This window comes from Colossoma macropomum, unplaced genomic scaffold (assembly GCF_904425465.1).
Source record: "Colossoma macropomum unplaced genomic scaffold, Colossoma_macropomum, whole genome shotgun sequence".
Taxonomy (NCBI): Eukaryota; Metazoa; Chordata; class Actinopteri; order Characiformes; family Serrasalmidae; genus Colossoma; species Colossoma macropomum.
The window spans coordinates 25,139,074-25,157,519 of record NW_023494805.1 but is presented as its reverse complement, the minus strand read 5'-3'; the positions used below and the strand labels follow the sequence as shown (position 1 = coordinate 25,157,519).

The 18,446-nt window shown below is 38.8% G+C and overlaps 1 protein-coding gene across 1 annotated transcript in view; it reads right to left on the bottom strand.

Annotated features, from left to right (window-relative positions):
• The window catches only part of pcxb (pyruvate carboxylase b), a 258,861-nt gene extending 249,964 nt beyond the window's left edge, over window positions 1-8,897 (bottom strand). The window contains exon 1 of the mRNA XM_036597231.1: window positions 8,564-8,897. The gene's annotated coding sequence lies outside the window, so the exon portion shown is untranslated. The remainder of the gene's footprint in view (window positions 1-8,563) is intronic.
• Between the last annotated feature and the right edge of the window lie 9,549 nt (window positions 8,898-18,446).

The following is an 18,446-nucleotide window of genomic DNA, read 5'->3' as shown; positions in this document are numbered from 1 at the left end:
TTTTCCTGTTAAAATTACTTTAAAAGGATCTAAAAGGATTTGAAAGGATTACTCTAGAATTCTTTTCAACTCTGTTGTGCGGTGTTGATCAACCTTCCTGGGAATTTTAACACACAATATGCAATATGCCAAACACACATAAACCCTCTGCACCTCCATTAACAGGGCACATAAAGGGGGTCCAGGGGGCAGGGCTCTTTGGGTTTATTTGTTTACTGATAACATGACCAGGGAGTGCACGGACTATTGAGTAGTTATGACAGAGACCACAGACGAACCTTGCGTTTTTAGTGCAACATTTACAAGGTCAGGCACGCACACACACGTACATGGTGAGAACTTATAAACCTGTCTGAGCCTGCTGGCTTTCTCTCCTCTCAGAACAAAGTGTGACTAAATGGAGCTCCAGTCTTGTGTAGGCACAAACATGCTGGAAACCTTATCAGGTTTCCTGTCAGAAAGACCCAGCCTTGTGCTTCCAGCACTGATTAAAATGCTGCACAAGATTTTTCAAAACATATATTTTAACATTATGTCCCCTACGTACTTTACAGAAGAACAGTCTGATATTCTCAGAAAGAATTATAGTACATGCCTCAATTGGCTAACAAGTTTGTGGTGAGCTTATTGACTCTTCATTATGCTTTTTCACCTTATTCAAAAGTTGGCACTAGAAAACACAACTTTTCTTGGAATTTTGAAGTTTATGTTTTTATGAATGTTTTAAAAGCATTAATTAGGTCAGTGCACCACAGAAAGGGCATCGAGTGGATCACATTCCCCCTACGGTTCGCAGGTCTTACATATTGTATAATCAGTGGTCTCCAATTCTGGTCCTGGAGAGCTACATTCCTGTAGAGCTTAGTGCCACACCTGCTCCAGCTAATCAACCTCTTCCCAAGTCCCTGATTGGCTGGATCAGATATATTAGAGTAAAGTAAGGGACAGGGCAACTTATTGGATATAGGTTGGAACTAAACTCTGCAGAAAGGCAGCTCTCCAGGACCAGAGTTGGGACCACTGTTCTAAATTTTAAACTGCCACCTTGTGGGAGGGTTTAAACTTGCATGACAATTTGAATTCAGCAATTTAAGACCACCCATTACACTTCAAAAAGGGTCTAACTACTGGGAGTGCAAAAAAGGCAACAGACGATAGCATGAGTCCCCTAACATCTTTATTGGACCCCATACACTGCTGCTTATGCAATTCTACACCCATGAAATGAAAATACATATACTTCATCCATTAGCCTACATTAGCACTAGCAAGTATAAGCAAATGTCATTTTAAGATCATTTTTATGGGGCTACTTGCACATTTAATGAATATATCAGTCAAAACCAAACCCACCCAATTTTTTACTTACTTTCCTTATATGTAGTCCATCAGCCAAGACATGTCCAAAGTCTTCTTTAGTTTAGAACTGGAGTTACGAGGCTCACGTTGCTAACAAAGACTAGAACTCAGCAGTCACCCAAATAGCCCAAATTATTTCTGCAAAAAAAAAAACTTCCAAACTTGCTCAAACTGTAGATTCAGCTCTTCAGTAAGGCTGTGCAGACTTGCTGATATGGTTTAGATCACAGCATGACTTGCTGTGAACTATAAAAATTAACAAAATATAATCGCTGCAGGCCATTATTTTTAGACATCATCAGAGCTGGTATTCACAAAGCAGGACTGATCTTGGATCAGATGACTGTCACTGTCACGAATACTAATTCTAGCTCAATCCTCCTCCTGATGTGGTTTGTGAATACACACCCTGTTGTCATTTTGATAGTTCACAGTAAGTCATACAGTGTTCTAAACCACATCAAGTCTGCGCAACCTTACCAAAGACCTGGTTGCAGCTTGAATGGGTTAAAAGACGTTTTGGTGATGTATTTTCACAGAAACCATTTGGGCTATTTGAGTGACTACTGAGTTCTTAGCATTTGTTAGCAAAGTTAGCCTCACTACTCCATTACTAATCTAAAGAAGCAGAATGTCTCGGTCGATCGACTACATCTGGGTAAGTGGAAAATTGTGTGAATTTGATTTTTCACTGGACCCTTTTAAGAATTCTAGATCGTAAAATCATAAGCGTGTACACACTTAAACATTTCCATTCATGCCTAACACATTTCTAAAGTCTCATATTTTCCAAGAGCCATGGCTGTTCTAAACTGTAAAAGTGGCAGGCAATATCGCCACAGTATAACACCATGATATTACCAAATATTTTCACAATACATATTATGATTCATGGTATTTAGTTTTTGTGAGGTTTAATAAGTTGGAAGGTACAAAAACACCTAGTAGTACCACATTCAAATAAATACTATAAAAATCTTGAGTACAACAAATTTTATTTAATGTTTCAAATACTGTGCTTCTTCTTTAATTAGTGACAATATCAGAAAAGCATACTGTGATGGAATGTGAGGTAATTTATCATGATAAATATCATTTTGTGACATTTAAGCACAATTTTGGCCTAGTTGTGTCAGCCATTGTATTGCACTGTGACACAGACAATGACTGACTTCACCAGTTGATTTGTAAGCAGTCCTACCTGTCACAAAGATTGAAAAAAGTTAGATTACGTGGAGTTCTAACCGGGTAAACACCGACACACTTTCACTGTTGTAACAATTGATTTGTCCCACATACCTCTGTGAGGCAGTTTACATAATAATCTGTATACTCAGTCTGAGAATGACGTACAAGTCATGTGTATTTGTGTGTGTGGCAAACGCGATCGCTCTGGAGAATGTTCATCAGTCCAGCTTATCTTAGTTGAACCGGAGAGTAGAATAGTCACGTCTCAGTGATCAGTGAGAGATGATTGTAGCATGATTGTAGATAGATAACATATCACTGATCAATCCAGAGGCCCATTCATACAATCCTACAACTGCACTGTGATCTTTCCAATACCTGAATTCCAAAACAATCAGCACACCAACCAATTACATAATAGAAAGGCCTATGCAGACTAATGAAGTAATCCAGGCTAATGCTCTGAAGTATGTGTCACAATGAAATGAATTATTTGTGAGGACTGGTTGCTCTACAGCAGTCAGGTGATTAAGTTATCTGTAAATGACTGAGATCATTCTGAGCTTCTATGCGTGGCCTGCCTTGTTTTTGTCCTGTGTGTTTGTAATGTGGGAACAAGCTAAAATTACTACCAAATTATCACCCAAAAATATATTCTGCCATTTCTCATCTAATTATGGCTTTTCCAGCAAAAAGCTGAGGCATATTAACCCATTTATCTCCCACACAGGCTACAGACAACATGCTCAAGGACACCACCTCGTCAAACTCAAACTTTCTCACTCTTCCCCCTGTTAGCTGACGATATGCTTCACAGGTTGGCACTCATCTCTGCTTTCTTCAGGGCATAGGTAAGGTAGCAATCCTGCACTGTTGTGAGCGGAAGATCATAAATAAATGCAAGCAGAAAATAGGGGTCACTGAGTTACTAGGTCTGTTGTTTTCAAACAGAACTTTGAACTTCTTGAGTAAAGGGCGATTGTGAAAACACCAGCTCTTTAATGAAAGGATATATGGCCTCGACAACTGCATAATCAAGAAATAAAGGTTTCACAATGTCTTGAAACATGCTATGGTCATAGAGCAGTGGTGTTTCAGACACAGGTTGAGCTCAGTTCTAGACAGAAAAGGGTTTTTAAAATGCAGTTCCCACTGACAACAGAAATCCTGACTTAATCTACAGCAGCAAAACCAGTCTAGCATGTGAGAACTGTCATGACCAAGGAAAGTGGCCTGAAATGTTGAACAAGTAGAGATTTCTCAAAGAAGGATTTTCCTCAAAGTAGTTGTGCCTAGTAGTGTATTTCTGAACATTAGACTCTGTTAATGGTTGAAAAATCAACAGATTAATATTTATCCACTGATTAATCATTTTTAACATTATGTTATCTATCTATTTATATAAATTACATATAAATGTTTTTGGCCAAAGACGTAGGGGTAGCAATATGACAAAAAAACAGCACAATACTTCAAAAGGTTTTCTCGATACACAATATGCATCATGATATTTAGTTTTTCCTGAGATTTGATTATTTGGAGCAGAGATAAGTACCAGTAGTGTCAAATTTAAACAATTACTATCAAAAACTATACCATTTTTATTATGCTTTTTTATTCACTACACCATTCAACTAGCCAGGCCTAAACATGCTTTCTTCCTAATGAAACATGCAGTCAGTCACTGGCATTTAAGCACTGGCAATATCCACACTTTGCTCAGAAAAGCACATATGACATGCACCTCTACATAAATGTGGCCCTAACTTTTATAACTAGATACAATACATGTACACCATCTAATAGACAACGGATTTTGAGGCCTACAAACCATTTCGGGGCATTACCAAGAGATAGTCCTGTGCCCTAATAAAAACCGGTTCCATAATAAAAACACAAAACTGGACAGTATCCATTCTCAGGTTATAAGGCAGGGCATGTGTTCGTGGAACAAGACAAAATACAGATATCCAATTGACCTTTTCTTATAGCAGGTCACTGTCATGGATGTGTGAGCAACAGTAATTGTTCTTTCCAAATGAGGAGACAAAATGACTACCTTTTAATGTCCAACATCCTCCCACTCTCTCTCAAAAGCTCTATAAATTAGAAACTAAAACACCTCTCAACACTATAGTCTACATGTTTTCCCCAGCGATGGTCATCCTGCTTCCTCTCGTCTGCACTCTGTCCTCCCCCTTTCCATTTCACTTGCTGCTTCTTTACTGTTTGTCCATTCCTTGGACACACAAACGCACAGAGTGTTTCTATGTCCTCAATGGGGGCAAACATGGCTCCATTAGAGTAGCCAGAAGTCACCCAAGCAGTTTGAGAGAGTTAACAGAGTGCTAACATTTTAGCATTAGCCTTATAAGTCAACATGGACAGCTGGAAAGGCTGTCAAATAGCTGTGGACGGAGTGCATTTTGGGTCATTTGTGGCTTTTACGGAAGAAAGTCAACTATGCTAACAACATATCCTAGTAATTCTAACATAATCTGCTTTAAAGCAGACTGTTAGCAAAGGTGAAGACTTACCAATACCCAAATACATTAAACAAATGTTGCTTACAGTTCACCTGGTTTTGAAACAAACTGAAAACTTTTGCTGACACAGAGTTTTAAAGGGCCCCATCCTACATTTTTTTTTTCATTTTAATTTTCCCCTCTAAGGTCCACCTCTAACATACGTGTGAGTTTATGTTCCAAAAACAGTAACGATTAAGTTTTACATGGTCATTTTAAAACTATCCTATAGAATTAAACATACAGTTTTTGTTATGCTTTTAAGACAGATATATGCAAATTATATCTGTTCTGGTTGGCTGCCCTGTATTGTGCCACATTCAAAAAGCATTCTGGGCTGAAACACTCCCTATAACTTCAACATAAACAGGCGAGGTTAAACTACTGCAGGATGTGTCGATGTATGCATGTAAATATGTTGGTTTTCATGACATCACAGAAACATCGAACTCAAAACTAGCTGCTTCCACATACAGACTGGGGAGTGAATAGTATGTTTTAGAACTATTAAAAAAATTAATAAAAATAAAGCTGGGCTTCATGTGAAATGGACCCTTTACGTAACAAAGAGACCTCAACAGAAAATAAAAACTGTACCCTCCACTGCACTGGTAAAAGTTAAAAGGTGCAATCTTCGGCCTCCCCAGACTTTAGGACTGTAGCACTGAAGCACAGTGCTGTGTCTCTTCAACTTTCTCCTGTCTTTGCAGTGCCATACAGCATTGCAAATGTATTCCTTCAGTCTACTAACTACTGCAGTGCTGGAAAAGCAGGGCAGCAGACTTCACACAGACAGACTGTGCAGCAATTCACCCTCCCAGACTGGCACTACTGGTGTGATATGGGAACAGACGTGGACTGGGAACTGGAGGCAACTAAATTAAATGGAAATCTTTAAAAAAACTTATGCAATGCTGAATGGTGCAACAGAGAATCATGGAGGTGCAACGCTTTGTCTTTGTGGTTAAGCCACTGCTTTGCACATGCTGCCTGATTCTCCTTATTGTAAAAATTCTAAGGGTTCAGATCTGGTGGTCTGTTTCTGTTTTGAGAACTGGTGTCCTATGTAAAGATTAATCAGGACCAACTTGAACTCTGTACACAGTTTTTTTTTTTTTATACTTATCACACAGCAGCCAATGGTAATGCTAATGATGAAACTGTTATAAAGTCATTTTGACACATTATGCCATCCACAATATCTGGCGCATATGAAAAGTGAGTAATTAATTTTATTCAAATGTTAATTATTTAATTACATATTTGTGTTTATGTTTGTAGTTCTTCATATTATAGTTACATATTATAGTTATACATATTATAGCTACAATATATCTACAAATGCTTAATTTGTTCCTAAAACTATTTTGATGAGGTCACATTTTAAAAAGTTCAAAACATTGTCAAACTCTGCACAGCATTAGGGTTAGCATTACAAGCAGGATTATGATTACAGTTAGGTTAAAATATTGGATTGGAATGACGGTTCAAGTACTAGGTTAAGGGTTTGGGAAATGTTAAATAAATTTAATAGATTTAGAGATTTAGTTGAATGTCGTTTAAAGACAAGGTGAACATCTACAAAGTATTGTGACAAATTACATCACAATAAGAGTTATCTTTTTATTTAAATATATGAATGGCTTATGTATGCAATGTATCTATATTACACATGCTTGTCCACATACGCATGTCTTGTGTACTACTAGGCCTAACAAACAGAATGACGACAACTGCACAAGTTTATGTTGCTTAAACCTGCATGCCAAACAGCACAGGATCAAAGGTCACTGAGTGCTCAAAAAGTACAGATTCACCACACACACACACACGCACGCACAAACAGTCCTTAAAGAAACAAAAGCATGAACACTTGCACACACATTCAAGCACGCAGGTACACACACAGGCACAGACGCAGGTGTGGCACTTCAGCTGAGCCAATAAACAACCAACCTAACTCATATAAAGATAGTGTAAACATGCAACATTAATTCTATTAATAACATATTGTTAAGTTTGTAGGGAAGTGTGGGGCATTTTGTTTTTTGCTTGGTAACTTTAAATGTACTTGAGCAAGATTAATACTTTTGCTTTATATATATATATTTGCTTTATATATATATTTGCTTTATATATATATATATATATATATATATATATAAATATGTATAAGAAACCTATAAATATCTGCTACAAATGAAAAACTTTGTTTCCAAAACTTACAGTTGGTAAACAATTCCGTCAAAACCAGAGCGACTGCAAACATCTTACCAAATTACAACCCCTCAGGCAGGGATTACTGTAACAGATGGTAAAAATTCTCGTAAACTGACATAAGAAACAACTAACTCAATCCAAATCTGTCGCTTGAACCAGATTTTTCCAACCCAAATACATAAATGTATATTCATCATAATACGATGAGTTTAAAAAGAAAGCGTCAACTTATTTTTGACCATAAAGTAGAAGAGTAAATATAAGCAGAAAAAAACTGATTGTTTGTATTTCTGTGATATCTCTAGCATTTATTTTTAAAGAACCTTATGAGGAGGCCTAGTTGCAACTCTGTATTACAACTAACCCTGCAGTGTGGAGGCTGTTTAGCCTGGCTGAGCTCTAACAGTACACTATTAAAAAACATGGTTTTTCAAGGGTTCTTTAGTAAAGATAATGTATAATGTGTCTATATAGAACTATGAACTCTCAAAGAACCATTTGTATGCTCAAAGTGTTCATTGCATGGTGAAATCGTTGACTGACAGATTGACAGAGAATGTGCTGTATGTGGTTGTATATAGAGCCAATATAGAAAATGGTCTTATATAGAACAAAAAAGAGTTCTTCAAGTGTTACAATGTCAAGCTTGCAACAACAGGGGGAAAAAAAGGTTATTTCATGATGCAAAGAACCCTTTAAGCATGCAAGTGGTTCTATACAAAACCACTGCCTTTAGTAAAGAACCCGTGAAGAACCATCTTTAGGAGTGTAAGTTCTTTACATGTTTCAAAACTGAGAGGGTGATTAAAATAATATATTATGGATTACTGCATCATACTCTGTCATTCAGCAATCAAAAACACTTCAGAAGAATAAAGTTACTTGTAAGGCCCAAAAACAGCCTTCAGGCTAAATGTGGAGAAACATCTGTTGCAGATGATGTTGCTAGGGGAACACTAGATCACCAAAAGCACGTTCTGCTTGAACCTGTTCAACTACAAATATCAATGTTACCTTTCACCCCAAGCAAGTTTGTGCCCCACTCTCCACTACACAGACACACAAACCAGCTGATCCACAGCTGCATCAGCAAAACAAACACACTCAGTCACGCAGCAAAACAAAGTAAGCGGTAGGGGGGCAATCCCCCCAGAAGCACACGAGTCGTGCAGAGATCCACGACTTCCACATGTCATATAAATGTAATATCCTTCCAGTCTGAACTCAACCTGAAACAGTCATTATCACACACACACATACAGAATACTCACCTGAATTCTGTGGGCTACAATCAGTGGGTAAGAGCAGCTGCTCAGGACGTAAACAAATGAATGAGGCAGAAAGTGCTGCCCTGGACCTGATAACCGGCGACTGTACAAGAAAAGGGGGAGTGTGACACACTGATGAAGCCACTGTGTGTACACAGAACATACGCGCACACACACACACACACACACACACACACTGTCAGGGGGAGTGTTGCTCTTGCTCTGTCTCCGTGTTGCTCCAGCAGCCGCTTTAAGAGAACGTCAGGCCTTATATTGCCTTGGCTGTGCTGTTAAGCTCTCTCTCTCTCTTTCTAAGCTTTCATCCTCCCTCTGCTGATTATGCAACACAAGCACGCCCCCATTCACACCGGCCAATCACAGGCAGCCCGACTCTAACAGCAAAGAGCGGAAGGTTTTAAAGAGAGAGGGAGGGACAGATGGATAAGAGAATGAGACGGAGGGAGGCACATAATGTGGTTGAAAAAAACTTTTTACTGGGTGTTTACTAACAGGTACAAGTGTCTGTAGTGACTGTATTCCTCAGATCTCAAATATAAGAGTCAAACATAAATGAGCTTTTATAAATATATATGCCTATCAAGACGACACAAGAGGGAGTGTGTTATCACAAATAACATCACAGCTGTTATTCTGCTGCAGGGATGATCTGGAAGAGAGTGCTGCAGATCATCACAGCCCTGGTGTTATTAGTGATAACACATGACCTCAAGTGTTCTATCACTTTTATACAAAAGTTCTGCAAAATTATTTTAAAAAGTAAAGACGTCGCATCAAAATTAAAGAAGAAATCACATTAAATCATCAAAAGCACTTGCAGTAAAGAGAGTGACTTCCTTCTGACGTGATTTTGGACTGAGCCATAGAATTGCTGCATTATCAGGGTTAGCTCAGCATTTTGCTAGTATTTCAGTTTTTGCCAGTTTAACCTGAATGTCGCCTTGTTCCAGTCAGTCTGTAAAGCATTTCAGCCCATCCTGTTTGCTGAATTGTAATACCAGTTTGTTTAGTTGTTCTGCCGTCAACGCATTCAGAATATGACTAAACAGGCTGTCTCTCAAATATTATCTTATACAAGTTATATATCCATTTTCTTTTCGTATGTGCTAACACAGAAACATACTGACAATTGGCTGCAAAGCAGTCGTTACTTAAAAAGTGGTGCTCAGTAACCCACACCCAGCAGAATAATACAGTATCACAAACACTAACAGCACAGCCTCAACGCTTCTCAATCAGTCAGATAAACTAACAACCAACCGTTGCATAATTTCTTTGTATACCAGTGTTAAAATGGAGCTGTGTAAATAAGCTGTGTTGCCGTTATTATTGTGTAACAGTAAAAGATAAGAGTGCTCTGCATGTGAACAATGAGCTTTATTAGGATACATGCTGACCACGGCCCATACTGTACAGTAATAACTAAGCATGCACCGCTATGGCAATTATGGACCGATGCTAGTATATGATGTTTATGGGCATATCTGCTGATAAATGCTTATAAAATGTAGAATCTGGGATTACATCTACCTGGATCAGCATTACAGTTCATTTATTTATGTATTTATTTATGAACCAAGAGTTTCTCCACCTCGTTTCAGGAGCTAAACTGTACCAGTGCTTTCACTCGCAGCTGGGATCTCAGCTGAGTTTGAGCTGATTTTGGAGATGCAACTCCACACTAAACAAAACAAACGGGCTGTTTTTATGTTTTTATGTGTGATTCTTTGCTCCCAACAAAATGGACAAACGGTGACAGTGGGCTACTGTCCATTTTGGAAAACTGAAAGTAACGTGAAGAGCCTCATCACTTCATTCAGAAGATGAAACTCTGGGTTCTTCACATTTAACTCGACGCTTGTAGCTCAGTTTGATACGGAGCCCCCAAATTGCCGTGGTTTAAAAAAAAAAAAAAAAGTTAACGACATTGCGTTCCCTCGCAAAATATATGGTCGTCAGACAGCAAGCAAACATAGGGCCAGAGGTGCCCAACGACACTGCCTACATTCGTGCTGTGTTTTTAGCATAGCTAACGTTATAATCTGTTTTCCCAGCTTCGCCAGTCTCTGCTGAGTTTATTCATCAGTTGTTCTCTGCAGTCGCTGTAAATGGAGCTTCTACTGTACGAGGACACGATCTCAGTTTCAGTTTGCGTTCACTAATAACATAACGTTAATCATGTTTGATTTTGAGAAGCGACACATCTATATATTTCAATCCAAGATCGATGTAAAATTCAATGAGCTGCTTCATGTCTGAGCTTAAGCAAAACACAGCTTTTGCTAGCGAATGCAAACCGTTGCATCGTAATGCAAAACATTGCGAGGGAACGCAATGTCATTAACTTTTTTTTTTAAACCACGGCCCCTGGGGGCTCCGTAGTTTGAGCTGCTTTTGGAGATTCTGATCCTTTTCGCGTTTGTGGGGAAAAAAAAAACTATTTGCTGCTCCGCCATCTTGGCTGTCGTCATGCCAACAGACTGTGACTGGTCAATTTACTGTGGTCCGAATATTTTATTTTTCATTCAATCAGTATAAAAAGGTGTAACAAATACATTTCGTGCAGCAACTCGGATAAATACAGCAGCAATTCGTATTAACAGAATAAAAACCTACATAAAACTAACCTCAGGGTAAACAATAACAGACGCAAGGCATTAACATTCAAAATACAAATGTAATTATGAGCACAGTTTAAGGGCATTTTTAGCACACATGAATTTTAAGCATTTGTAAAACAAACCCAAATTATTTTAGAATGCTAGCTAACCAACTAGGGGAGTTTTTATAAATTAATTTATGTATGTAGTATTCAGCCACAATTATAATAGTTAACTAAAAATTCTGTCTTAAATTTATCGCGCTCGTCCGGTGTGTAAAGGCCTTAAGGCCTCTGCTGAGGCTCCAATATGTTTAAGGCCTGTATTTACAATTAGCAAGATTACAAACTAACATTGCCAAACGGAGGGAAGAACACGCCATTACTGAAAACAAAAACCTAAACAACTGTTTATTTTGGCTTTAAATAAAGTTGTATGGGGTTTTTCATACTATGGGAATATTTGCCAGTATCAGACGGGTTTTTAGCAGTTTATTTCGTTCTGAATGAGACGGTGGCTGTGTTTGTTTATAAACGGACTCACGCTAATGGGCAAAAAACGTTTTTCTCTGAACTAACTAACCGAATGATCTGGTTAAGATGGTAGACTTTTCGGACAACCCAGCGGCCCGAATGTGGACGCTTTGTAAACTAATAATCCCTTAAGATTTTTAAGAGAGTGAAGCTGCGGTGGCCGTTTACGCCATTTACACACTAACCTACAGTCAGTGTCTCGCACGATCATCACAGCCACTCTGTTTAGCTTATAATGGCAGCGGGATATCACTGGCGTGGGGAATTTATGGAAAAATCCTTCACAAAGGTAAGTCAGAGTAGGCTTGTGTACCTTTTTTGATGACATCCTCCTTGAGTTGCGACCCCCAAGCAGAGAATCACCGGTTGAAACACCGTAAGCTTTTGGGGATCGCTTTATAATTTCTGCTGAGCGCCCTCTGGTGGATTTAGGAAACATAACGTTGACTTAGAAATTTGGCGTTTACTGCAGTTATTTGTCTGCGTAGTAAGTTTCTTTGCATTTTTAAAATAATGTAGTTTAAGATCAGAATTTATTAGAATATTTGACAAACAGACAAAAGACATTTTTAAATTTGATTGCTGAGTCTATCTGACCTGCCCTACTGTAGAGCAGTGAAATGACAGGACTCTAGGCCATCTGTTGTCATGCACAACATAACCTATTCATCACTGGTCAGTTACTGACCACAAGACCACCATATTATTTGTGTGGTGGAGCATTCTGGCTTTTCTGCACACATCACTGTCACTGTTAGGTTGAGAGAAGTCCTCCACCCAAAATATCCAGTCAAGAGTGGTTCTGTGGTCAGAAAATGACCAGTAATGAAGGGCTAGAGGATGACTAACACAAACTGATGGGCAGCATGTTCTAACTGTATACAAGCAAGCCAGCAGAACATGCAAGGGTGTTTTTTTTACTAATAAATTGCACTGCTGTTTGAACCAACTAAACAAAAAGAAAAGTGCACAAAATGCTTTGTGCTGTAAGGCCCAAACAAAATCTAAGCTAGCTGTGTGCGGTACATATTAAGCAAAAGTCTCTTCCAGTTTCATATCAGTTTCTGTTCTTCAGTCCAAACTCATGTTTGCTCTTTGCAGAGTCTGCATGATAGCAGGTTATGACATCATATGTAGGTCACAGATCAAGGAAAAATAGACTTAATTGCCTGCATTACTACTGAACCGCAAACATGGCAACCGGAAGAAAATTATCTAACAAACCATAAAATGCTCCAAATGGTTTAGTGAGTAGTGAACAGTGCAGACCTCCTGTTTTGGCCAACAATGAGTTCATTTTGCATTGCAAGATATAAAGATATAAAATGTATTGCCTTCATAAATTGTATGCAAACAAACATGTCTTTGAAAATCCATTGATTATGGCTTTCAATCACAAACATTTATAAGTAATGTGATCACACAAAGTTGCATAATAAAACTAGCTTTGATAAAACTGCACCTGCATCTCCATTACTCCTCCCACATTAGATGTGCTGCTTGCAGCCAAACCCAGCATTTCTTCATTTGCCTGGTAAAATTCCCATGTTTCTGTCTCCCACTTGCCTAATCAAACATTGCACACCATACAAAAAGAATTAAAAATCATATTTCCAAGATTCCCAAAACGGAGAACTAAGTCAGTTTGCTAGTCACATAGTTGACTAGCAACACCTTTATCATCATAGATAGCTAAAGTGGGACTAATTTCGAAGTTTTCACCTTTGTAATCCAGTTGTAGGTGTGTTTGACCCCATTGACCTACACAAAAAGCATAGGCCAAACCACTAAGTAACAGGCACTTCGAAGCACTAACTTGATGTGCATGCATATAACCTTTTTCCCATTAAAGACAAAGAAGAATCTTTGACATCTGTAGGATATTTATGAACTGTTCAAGTTTTATCAATAAAATAATTGATAAATAAATAAAGAGTAGTATCATGCTACATATTTCAAATAAACCATATTAGAGCAGGATTAAAACAGGGCTTTCCACTCACAGAGGCCTTTTCTACAAGCAAGTACAAGTACATAAAAAGTTAAATGCTAGTTTCTTCAAAAATAGACCTAAAAGTTAGATGTTAACTTCTTCAAAAATAGACTTACAGCCAAAGTTATCATCATTTTGTCTGGCCTAGATCACCACAGCATACAGTGCAAGGATAGATTACACACATATAATGCACTCCAGACATAAACTCACACACCTACTGAATGGATATTTTCAGTAAAAACATAAAGAATGTGTGTCAGACGAGAGTTCCGCAGTGTTCCAATTCGGATGGACTCTGGCCTTGTGGATGTGCCTGCTACCCTAGTTGTAGATATCAGTGTTATCATTATAGGTACCCGCTACCATAAAATTGTAGACATTGTGTAGAACAGAGCACTTCAAAACATTCACCTAACTAGTCACATGAAGGGGAAACACAAAGATAAGCGAAGATGAAAGATCTATTTGAGTGAGGTTTCAGTTAGACTTATCTGTTATCATGACACTGATTGGAGCAGTATACTTCATTGTTTGTACACTTAAAATCACTGCATCTTTGATAACACTCAGTACTGAACTACTTTTTCTTTGTTTTTGACTGGTGCCAGTATTTGCTTGGTACTATGGCAATATACTGGAATCACATGTCATGCTAATAATTTTTGTAATTTTTACATTACAGTCATAACTTGTACAATGTACATATTATAATATAGATGTCAAAGGATATGCTGAAATTGTTCATTCAATATTTTAAGTATTTTGGGAACACCAGTAAGATACTAAATGATACTAAGTACTAATAAAAGTCTTAGTACTAAAAAAACACATGAAATATTTTGTTGGAAAAAACTAAATGTTATAGTTTCACAATTAATTTAAATTTAGTTTAAATTATATTTTATAGTTCAAAACAATAATCTGTGTCTAACATTATGTTATGTAGACTTCTTATTGAATGTTCAATTAACTCAAAATCTATGAGTTATGAGTAAAAGTGCTATGTTACTTTTTTTAGTTTCAAGCAACAACTCACCGTTTACAGTGTGTTAATCATTCATGGACACATAAAAATGTAGTAATTTCAGTGGTTTCCGAGTGTCTGCCCCATCGTCAGTCCATTGTGGGTTCAAACCACGGCAATGCCACAGAAGTCTGTGGCTGGCAGCCCAAGCATGTGCTAGCTTCCATCCCCCCAAGCCTAGGGCATTGTGTGATATTGGGAGTACCAGCTAGCTGGGAAACTTGATGAAAAAATTAAAAAAATATTTGTTTTAAATAACCTGCTCAACTTAAAATCCTGAGAAGTCAATTCACTAATGGTAAGTTAACAAAAGAAAAATCTGTGTTACATTCTGTTAACTGATTTGAAGTGTGATACAACACACATTTTAAGGCAGCTGAGTTACTATTTTACATTAAAACATCAAATATTTTTTTTCAAATCCTTACAAATTGAGATTGAGTACTAAAAATTCTGAGTTATGGGAATTTTTAATTAAACTAAGAGGTTTGAGTTAGGTGAAGTCTGGTGCCCTCAAGTTAAGGTAACTTAGTAAAACTGTGTAGCTGATTGCCGTATAATTTTATGTTCACAGTGTAAAAACTATCAAGATGGCCAAACTTAAAATTGTTTAGTAACTTGCTGCACAGCTTTTTTGAGTTTCTTCAACTTTTTGATCAGTTGTTGCATGGACCCAAAGATCAACATTGGGAAACAGCTGGCCACAACTCAAACAGTTAAGTTCTTCAACTTGTTGGCCTAACTTGTTCTGGATTAAACGGTTTGGATGGACTATATCTTTGCCGTGCCACGTCAAACTAAAAGTATATGCAAACGAAGTCACTCACGTGACACGGCATGTGGACCAAGCGTGAGTAAGTGGCTTGGCACATGCTGTATGTCTTCAGGGACCTGGCTTTTCTCACTAGTCTGAGTGACCAGGAACCCTGGTGGTCATCCACTTTTCACATAACCACGGTTACATATGTTTCATATCTTTTGACCATCAGGGTGCAGGGTAGCGCTAAAAGTGGATGACGAGTACCAGCAGCGTCACGAGGAGCACAGCTGTCATCAGTCCCTCAGCTAAAATGTTCCCACGGAAAAAATGAGAAAAGGTGCATGGCGACGATCATGTAGCTGCTGCACATATCTCCTGAGGATTCTTAGCGGCAGAAAAACAGACAAACAGCTGGTCAATTAGATGAATGGCAGCTGTGGCCAAGATGTAGGCCCTCTGCTTTGCAATGCAGTCAGTAAAGCAAGAAGGCAGACTTCAAGGAGATCCATTTTAGATCCGCCTGCCCCATAGGGTTGAAGGGTACCTCACACAGACCGTCCAACACCTTTGGAAGGTCCCAGGGCGGAGATCTACACGAACAAGGAAGAGCCAACCTTTTCTCTCCATTCAAAAACATAGTTATCAGTTTTTGGGAGCCCAACGAAACTCCACAGTGTCCAGCCACAAGCCAATAAGCCATATTTGAAAGGGTTGAATGTGAAGTTTCCCCAGTGCAACTACCTGTACAGCCGCCATAATCAGTCCCTGCAGCTGCAAGAGACTGAAGCACTGCAAGTCCGAGCCCAGCCTGAGGCAGCGGATGGAAGAGAGAAGGACTCGATCGTGGTCCAGAGGGAGCTAAGCTCTCATGCCACGTGAGTCCAGAACAATGCCCAAAAAGTTTACGGTTTGAGAGTTGTCCCAACTCACTGTAAGACTCAGAACCTGTGTGTGCTCCAGCAATCTGAGCATGTCCTCACGCTCTTGTTGCTTCGAAGGAGCACATACCAGCCAGTCATGGAGATAAGGCATTATCTTCAGCCCCTGGGCCATAAGGGGTGACAGGGCCACCCTCATACATCTTGTGAAGACTCACAGGGCAGAAAAGGAGGAATAGTCGGAATTGGAACACCCTGTGCTGAAAAGTGAACCGGAGAAATTGTCTGTGCTCCAGCACGATAGGAGTGTGGAAGTAGGCATTCATGAGATCTGCTAAAGTGAACCACTCCGCTACATAAACTGTGCAAAGAACAACTGCAGTGTGTAATATTTGAAATGCCAGAACCTTTAGGGAACTGTTCAACTGTCGAAAATCCAAAATTGGCTGCAAATCCTCCAAATAAGAGGCGGGTACCAACAGCTTACCAAAGCTTTGACTGACAGCAACCAGTCAGGGTTGTGATTGAATAAATCAAACTCGCTTTCTGATTGGTCCAGTTTAAGCTTTCCTATTGCTCCATCAATTTGCCAGCAAAACAGGGTAAAAAATTTGCAGTTGCAAAAAGAAGTTTACACAAACAGAAATGGAGATGTGTTCGCAGGTTTGTAATACCACACTGAAAAACTCCTGCTTTCACACTTTTTATGTGATTTTATGGTCTGGTACAACGTAAATCATTTGAGCACTACTGATTCACACCTTCACAATATTTCATTTACAAATGCCAATATTTTTTACACATTCAAAAATCCTTTCTATAAATTCAGAATATTTTTACGCATTTGTGAATTTGATTGATTGATTTATTTTTTGGTTTCATATTTGCAGATTACAAATCATTTGTGAATATCTGGATTTTACATGTATGTAGTTGCTCAAACACAACTGCATATTTCAATACATTAGTGAATATCATTTTACAAGCTCAAAATCTTTTTGCCCCTTTTTTGACTCCATAAGAATGATCCACTAGCCAAATAATACCTGTGGTGGTCCTGCCCATTGACGAACAGGGTAAAGGAGGACTAACAAAATATGCACAGAAACAGATGGACTACAGTATGAAAGTTCGGAGTACCTAGTGATCAGTGATTGTATATGTAGAGTATGTGTGGGAGAAAGAGAAACAGCAAGAGTGTGAACATCTGACCCCTACCCTATAAAGCTAAATATACCCAGTTCTTAACAGATGTGGAGGTCTCCGGTCAACCGATCGCTGGTCAATTTCTTTGTCACTTGCAGCTTTTGAATGTGGATTCTTCATGACCGTATCTAAAATGAAGCAAAAAGTAAGCAACATTCGTAATAAACACTAACCAGACAAAAATATGAATGAGAACAATCCTGAACGAATAGTAGATAGTATGAAAAATAAATCTACTAAGCAACAACAAGAAATAGAACAGCTATATACAAAAGAATATGAGAAGGAGCATGTTATTGTGAATAACAGTGTACAATGTGATGGATGGAATCTGCCCACCTCAGTACAGCTGGAATCTACCTACCTCAGTACAGGTGGAATCTGCAGACCTCTTTACGGGTGAAATTCGCCCACCTCGGTGCAGGTGGAATCTACCTGCCTCAGTACAGGAGGAATCTGCCCGCCTCAGTACAGGAGGAATCTGCCCATCTTTTTATGAGTGGAATCTGCCTGCCTCTTTATTGGCATAATCTACTCACCTCAGTACAGGTGGACTCTATTCACCTCAGTACAGGTGGACTCTATTCACCTCAGTACAGGTGGAATCTGCCCTTCTCAGTTTGGGTGAAATCTGCCCACCACAGCACAAATGCAATCTGCCCACCTCAGTACATGTGGAACCGACCCACCTCAATGTGGGTGGAATTTGCATGCCTCAGTACAGGTGGAATCTACCCAGCTTAGCACAGTGGAATCTGCCCACCTCAGTACACATGAAATCTGCCTGCCTCAGTACAGGTGGAATCTGCCCACCTCTTTACGGGTGAAATTCGCCCACCTTGGTACAGATGGACTCACCTGAGTATAGAAG